The sequence below is a fragment of the Hesperophylax consimilis genome, chromosome 11 (assembly GCF_061612785.1).
Source record: "Hesperophylax consimilis isolate HC1 chromosome 11, BYU_Hcon_1.0, whole genome shotgun sequence".
NCBI classification, from domain to species: Eukaryota; Metazoa; Arthropoda; class Insecta; order Trichoptera; family Limnephilidae; genus Hesperophylax; species Hesperophylax consimilis.
In genome coordinates, this window is record NC_142846.1 from 29,438,174 (window position 1) to 29,445,152 (window position 6,979).

The window sequence follows — 6,979 nt, forward strand, 5'->3', positions numbered from 1 at the left end:
CTCGTATCCAACCTGGATGTTATGGAAGCTTTTGCGTGAAATAAATCAAATATCCTTTGAGTGAAACCAACCATCAACATCTTTGAAGAACATCAAAGGGGTAAGTCGGATTCCTTCCTTACTCCATATTCACCATCTCCAACTATGGTTGTGTCGCCTTCCAAGTTCACAATTAATATTTTACAGTCCACTCTTGATTCGCCTATCGCGATCACACCCACCATTCCATCCCCGTAGGCTAATGTCACCATGTTCTCTTTTATATTCATTAAATATATGATATTAAGATACATCAGTGAAAACCATGTATTGGTTTAATAATAACACTTTCTATACTGTACATCAATTCGTTTAAATCTGACGAATAAAATTAATACAAATTACTAAGGATGGTGATCATCGTGCCGCGTCCACTGTATTATATTACAAAGATCTTTGCTTGTAGAACATAATGTATTTTCATTAAAAAATCGTGCAAAAGTGAGATTCACAACGTGAAATGGTAGAAGAGCCCTGACTTGTTTTAGTAAGACGAGGTATCCACGTACCAACAGGGAATACTTAAAAGTAGGCATTTGTGTAGGTACTATTTTATGCCGTGCGAGAATATTCAGTTGCCTCTGCGATCGGTAAATATTTCAGAAAATGTTCAAATAAACATCTAAAAGCTACCAACAAATTAAGTTTTTATTTTACATATAAGTAATTAAGCAACGAAAATTTTAATAATCTTTCATCGCTGCATTATTATGTACAGTCTGACATTTAACAGTAGACAAAAACTGATAGCGCCAATGAATTAGAAAATTAAAACATATATTACTTTTTGTGTTAAATTGAAAAAAAACATAGATGTGATTTTGCTCTCCGATGATAAGTTAGAAATTACTCACATTAATGATTGCTTAGAGTTTGAATAAAAATTAAATGAATTGTATATTTGGTGTGTAACTAAAAATCTAATTCTAAATATTTGACCGGTCGGTGGCCGAGTTGACATCGCGTTTGGGTCCCACCCAGGCGTAGTGTGAGTTCAATTCCTCGGCTGGCTAAGTCCTCCATCACAACACAAGCAACATTTTCAGCTTACTGCGGTGGTAGTAGGAGATTTTCAAATATTGTCAGGTTATTCGTAACCCGGGAATGTTTGTCTTTCTTTAAAAAAAAATTAACAAATGTAAAAATTTTCTGTCGAAAAAAATCTCCAATAATATTCCATTATGAGACATTATGATATAGAGAGTGGTGTACACAACATAAATCACATTACAATTTTTTTTGTGAAAACTTTAGGATATTTGCTGTGAACCATTAAAAACTTTGATTCACTTCCAGTCATGAAATTTTTATTTGTCTCATTAGTTTGCAGCCAATTAGGGTAAAATTCACATTAATAATGTTGTCAAATTGAAAACCATCGTAATGAAAGAAATATATTTTTTTCAACCATTGTTCGTAACCCTTTTGTACAAAATTGTAAACGTACCCAATTTAAAAGCCCCACGTGCTTGAAAAATAATAAAAGAGGTTTTTACGAAATAGTATTCGTTAAATTATTGATTGTACAAATGTTCCTCGGTGTGGCGATTTAAAAAAAAGCATAATGATCCAAGTGTGTAGTTTTTTTTTAACCAAATGGTGAAATAAGTGGTACTTTCCGAAAAGAGATGATTCCACATCTTATCATGTGGAATTATTATTAGGACAATTTCGCAGTTTTATGTTAAGAACTTTATATTTTTATTTAATGCTTTAATAAGGAACTCCACTGAAAAATATTATGGATTGAAAAATATATACTCACTTTAAATGTACAAGTTTTATCATATATTATTATACGTAGATTTATAAATCGTCATTGAAATACGAACAAACACACACTTTTCATTGCAATAACAGTACATTGATATTTAAAGAGGGGGATGCTTAATCCCTTGCTTGATAAAGCGGCGGAATTATGATGTATGTGCATAGGTAGCTACACATATTAAAAGTTGGGGCTTAATGCACAATGCTCTATGACAATTTTTGACGGCGTTCTACCGCTAACGTGTAGGAGGGGAGGGGGGGATGCTTGAAAAGAAGAAATGCAAGCTCATCTGCCTAGGGCTCATCAAAAAATGTGTGAAACCAGATGGGTGGAAAGAAATGAATCGGTTTTGACTTTTTTGGATGTCTGGTATTTTATAATCACAATGTCCTTCTAGGATTAAAATTTCTCCTTAAAATGTGTTTAGTTTCGGTTCGTTTTACTTTTATGTACCTTTCTGAAGCCTTAAATATTTTTTGCTGTTTAAAAACTCCCAAATTTTATTTCCCTCAGTTTCAAAGACCGACTTTATTGCCCTTTGAATGTAATAATTGCTAAGATGCCGCTAACCTATAGTAAAATAAGAGCTTGCAAATTGCAAAATGCAAATCTAAAATAATTTAAATACATTCCTTTTGTTAATGTCACGTAGCTCTGAAATTATTGATTTACGCTAAAAAAATGTACCCCACACGACAACCAGGACGTGGGAGAAAAGGGCTTTAAAAAGGTCAACTTTTTACTGTGTTTTTGTATTTTTATTTAAAAGGCAGATACCCCGAGTATCGAGACTCTCTGTCATCGAAAGGTAGTCTCGAAGAATAGTCTGGGACAGTAGGCTGTCTCAAGTGGTAGTGAGTATTACCACTACTGATTAAGGGAATTTAGACCCTTAATCTCAGAGTAGGCTGTGACAGTCGTCAATCATAAGTGGTAGGTAGCGAAATTCCACTACTGATCAAGTGAAATAGACCCTTCATCTGGGACCAGTAAACTTCAGCTGCGGCTGATAGTTGGTAATATTTGTGTTTGTATTGTATAAAAATAAAACTGACGTGCTGAAAAGAAGAAGAAAGTATTTTTCTGCCTACCATAGGGTGATCTCGTACCAAGATAGTAAAAACAGGAGGTTTGCCCGAGGCTCGCAGTTTAGACGACACAAGACTCTAATAACGGGGGTTTGCTCGAGGCTCACGTTTTAATTAATTCCGACGGTTTCGTAACTACGAGATTTTTAGACCGAATTATATTTAAAATTAATAAAAACACTACCTTACCGTTTTTTTACTTTAAAATTAGCGGAAACTTCCCGAAAACATCTGCGATTTTGGTAATATGAATATATCAGAATTAATGTAAATATACCCCTCGGAAACATCCATTTTCTAGGCCTGCCAGGGCAAATTTGAACGTATGTCCGTCCAATACGCCGGGTCCACGCGCCGCACATTTCCGTACACGTCTTCTTCTCTTACATCGTTTAGATCTTGACTTTAATTTAGTCGTCATGGAAGTTTGGTTAGTGTTATATATTAATTGTTTTAAAATATACCTAAATATAACTGATATTATAAAAAAAACCATTAACTCGAGAGAATTTCACATTTTAGCATTTTTTGGAATTGCCATATATATTCGAAATGGCGGTAAGTGTAGGTGACCGATATTGCAAGCAACGTCAGATTTCAAATGTAATCAAAAGAATACCGGGATATGTTTCTTAAATTCACAGGTAAACAATACTTCAATACTATGAGAACAATGTAGGCAACATTTAAAGTTAAAAAAAACGAATATTTTCACCTCTTTCCTGGGCGGGACATACTCCCTGTGTTGTTCTAGTATCGTGAGTGACTCCGATTTGGAATGGACACGCTTCAGGATTTCGATTCGACTTAGCTTACGCTATTTTTAGTGGTCAGATTGGAATACCAAGAAACTTACCAATCTTCCTATTTACCCATTTCCTTACGATCTCCGAATGGAGAGGCGGTTGTTTCACCTGTTACAGGTAGCGGTTGACTTTTATGATTTGCGCTATCACATAAAAAAGATGACAAATTCGGATATCTCACCCGTGGATCGAATCCAGAATGTTAAGAACGAAGGCTTCATTGTTCATGATGGGAGAATCGCCGAGCGTGTTCTTCAACTTCAAGTCAATGAGTTTCTTCGTGCACGCTTCGGAAACCATTTCGTGGCGACCTTCCGATGTGTACTTCTTCACCTAGACATTCCACTCGCCCAGGTCTTCCGGAATCTCATAGTCCCCTTGGCCGGCAAACTGCGAAGATAAATATCATTGCGTCAGGTTAGTGTGTTGATTTAACATTTTTTTTAGAAATTACACTAAATTACTAGAGGTTGGTAATCCAAACAAGCTTTTTTTAAAATTAATTATTTTTTTTAAATTTGTTCAGTGTAACTATGTCGCCACCCAATTGGGCAGCGTCGGGAGGCGGATAAAGGTAGGGGCTGTTGAAAGAGATTATATGAAGTAGGAAAAACAGATGCCGGTAGCTTGTTCCAAATATGAGCCGAATTACACAAAAACGAGTCGAGGAAACGACCCGTTCTCGTGAAGACAACAATTGTGAGCGGGTGTTCCACTCGTGTCCGTCAAGTTTTACCGGTGCACCGGAGATAAATACTGCTAGCTTCTTAGAGCAGGCTCCATTAAAATACCCGTAGAAAGTACTCAGCATACCCACATTGTGTCTGTGCATTAGAGATGGCATTCGGTCTATTAACAACGGAATTTAAATCAGACTGACCGCCCTTTGCACATAATCAAGAAGGTTTATCAAGTATTGTGGATTCCAGCCCAAAGGTGGCTAACAAAATCAATTTTTTGGCGTAGTTGAGATTTGTATAGGGTTATCAGCTGTCCACTGTTGAAGAATCTGCTAGCCCTACACAAGACGAATAATGGTGGTAATTAAAACAAGCTTATCTTCACCAAGTGAACACCTCGCAATGTGCAATAGTCCTATTTTTATTTGTTTATTTATTTTGATAAAGTACAAAAGATTCTATGTATCAATATCGTTGGATTGCTCACCGTAGGCTGTGTAGCTCCGTCATTTGGTTTTTCCGGTGGCAAATCTTCTCTGCGATATCTTTTGAGATGTTGTTGCAGGCTTTTCATTTGTGTGTAACCTGTAACCTAGTCACCATAATAACAAACGTAATTAAATATATATATATATATATATATATTTATATATATATATATATATATAGGTCCCACAACATTTATTGCGTCCGTGCGTAAATCCGTCTTTGGGCGTCCAGCACTTCCAGTTCTTTTTTTTAGATTGTTTTTGTGAATATTGCACTATGTTTTACTCACGATAATCGCTAATATCATATTTTTTTAATATTCATAATAATGCAGGTTATGATGTTTATTACACTCTCATACATTTCTAGCGTCACGTACATACTCACGTCCGGGTGTATATTTTTTGTATATTGAAGGTTGCTTTTAATATAGTTTTCACGTCCGTTCACTCTAATTTAATTGTTACGTCTGCCGTATATTGCTGACTATTCTAATAAAGGTTTCACGTCCATACTGAATAATATATTCTTGCGTCCGAGTGTATATTATTTGATTGTTACATGGCGTTTTGAAGGTCGATTTAATTTTTACGTCTTCCGTATATACGGCCCTTAAGACTCTTGGATTTGTTTTGAGAGTTTCAAAAGGTAAATTTAGGCCGTTGTTATGCCCCTTATATTATTAAACCCCTTAAGATTACATGACTTATTCTGATATGGGAGATATATTTCACCTTAAAAATAATCAATATAAATATTGTTTATTTTAATTCTTTTATATATCGAGACAAATAGACATCTATAATTTTTGCAATCTTTTCTTTATTTTGAATATCTACTTATGTGAGACTTCTTATCATTTTTACCAATGTATCTTATTTTATTATACGCTTTTGTTGTAACATTTTATTTTTTTTCATTCTATTTTGTTTTCTCTATTGTTTTAATTTTGAAGAATTTATAATAACTGCGATACTCAACTATTAAACTAGAATGTAAACGTCTATTAGGTGTAATAAATAAATTAACAAATAAATAAACAACACAAAATATTTTTTACTTTTCTAGTGAAGTTTTCACGTTCATAGTGAATTAATTAATTAATTACAGCATCTGTGGTTGAGAGATAAGACTCTCGACTCGCAATCCGAAGCCCGTAATCTGACGGTCAAACCCGGCGTGCGCAAATAAATTTTTATTTGTTTGTGTTATTTCACAATTAATACATTAAACATAATATAAAGTGTGTTTGCAGCACGTTCCAGAGTGAAATATACTCTCAGTATCGCCCTGGTGTGTGACCACCATTCCGAATGGAAACGTTATTTCCAAGCTTTTGCCGTGTTTGGTGACCAGATATAAATAGCCAGGTACTTTTCTAAATTTCTCTTACTCATCTTCTTCCCCTCCCCAATACCTTCACCCTAGTACTCAGATTGGGGATGCCACAGTCTCGCTGTTCCAGACGGGAGCGGTTGAGACTCTTGTGCGGTATATAAAAAATATGTGTATATATATTTATGTTTTATTTTTTTGACATCCAGAAACACACCAGACCTGACAACAAACTGTCTATTGATAGTGAGAAGTTTGAATGAATATCTTGTTGCACCTTGTATACAAACGTACCTACTGGGCGCAGGCGTGCGACAATTTTTTTTACAACGATATCCTTAGTAAAAATGTATCATTTCATAACGCGCCAGTTCGCTCCATTGCAGAGGGCGGTCGGACATTTTTAGGTCGGGATATCAATTTACCGTCCACTGTAAACCATCTTACAAAAATGTCCACCCGCGCAAGGCGCTTTTAAGTTCTGAGTGCTAAGTGGCAACGTTGTAAATGAACTGAATGTTGCCAAATCTGGGGTTTTGCTTCACCAAGGACTCAAACAATACATAAAAATGTACAAATTCGCCAACGGCCATGGGGACGCAATACTATCGACGAAATGCGTGGACGCAGCACGGCCGTCGTTATGTATACAAAATAATATCTACTCGTGATTGGTTACGAGGATACAATACCATCGACGCAGAACTTCTGTCGTTACGTATTCAATATAATAATATTTGTTTTTATATTTAACTTAATTAGTTCAACCTC